We start from the raw sequence: 1,422 nt of genomic DNA, 5'->3' as shown, positions 1-1,422 counted from the left end.
CCCCCCCCCCCGTTTTTTTGGCATGATTTCAAGATTTTGACCTGATTTATGAGAAAAGAACTTCGTTTTGCATTAACCCGAAAGAATCTCCTTATAATTGAGTGTGCAGTAAAGGGGGTTGTTACACCAAATCCCTCTGGTGAAGCTCTATCCAACTGCTTGTTAATAGCGGATTGGGTATTGGTCGATCGAAAGCTGTGATACGCAAAATCCTCAGCAGAATGAAATGCGGACTACAATTAAGTTAGTTGAAAAAGAGAGTAAGGAATGGGACCGTCAACAGGAACTCTTGAATTGAGGGTTTTTCACACTACCTATAGAGAGATTGAACCAACACAGTGCCCACGGTAACTCCTCCACCCGTACTGTTTGCTTTCGTGGGGCTTTGCTGCGCTTTGGATCTTATCAGGTGGCAACCACCTTCGGTTCTAGACTCTGGCACTTCCCCTGGCTGTGGCACTTTCACTGCCACCTACTCCTACTATTGGGTCGGTTGTGGTTGGTGTTTTTATTCAAAAGTGGAGAATAGATTGTTCATTGCGAAGGAAATCAGAAATCTACATACAAGGGTCAAGATGTAAGCTCAAGTTAAGTGGACGGGTCCAAAGATCAGGGAAAAGGGTAGACCGGGACATGGTTGCAAGGGCTATATATCTATATAGTTACAAATGAATGAAAACGCCATGCTTAAAGCCAAAAGAATAAGCTCTTGATACGGATCTCTTTCATCTTGTAAATAAAGTAGGGGCGTCCCTAACTACAGCTTCCTACCATAAGTCAGACATTCAGCTAATACTGAAGAAATCTTCTTCTGGGGACACCTCTCTAAAATAAGAATGATGGCGTTTTTTATCTTATTAGTTTTCTGATCGAGAAATGTGAGAATGTAGTTATTTTTATGAAACCGGATATTCAACATGCTTTCCTCGACCAGATCTATTTACGGGAGTCGTATTTCGAACTGACCCCGGGTCTGATCTAGAAATGGTAAATCCTATTTGATCTTCAAGGTTAAGTACTTCTGCGAGACTATCAGCATCTTATCTGGTTGATAGCACTCAACCCACTGACTATACGTTTTATATGGGAGCCCTAACTCCACCATGCAATTCAACAAGCTGAGGACGGAGAAGTCAACCGGTCTCACGTTTTCTTCTTTTCTTTTTAAAGAACCTGCCCCGAAGGAAAGCATATTATAGGGGAAGAGCTAGCTTCATTCGAGCTGGATGGGCTAAAAGCTTTCGTTGAGACAAAGCAGGCAAAAAAAAGTTCGAGAACAGGATAACTAACGTTTGGAACCAAGAGATCTCATAGTTCTTCAAGTGAGAAGCTGAGAAGGGATGACACCCATTTGACCTAGAAGACCGATGATCAAGTGTCAAATTCTAAGCCAAGAGATGGCAATGGGACTATAGGAGCACG

This window comes from Triticum dicoccoides, chromosome 3A (genome assembly GCF_002162155.2).
Source record: "Triticum dicoccoides isolate Atlit2015 ecotype Zavitan chromosome 3A, WEW_v2.0, whole genome shotgun sequence".
NCBI classification, from domain to species: Eukaryota; Viridiplantae; Streptophyta; class Magnoliopsida; order Poales; family Poaceae; genus Triticum; species Triticum dicoccoides.
Note: the sequence above shows the minus strand (reverse complement) of the source record.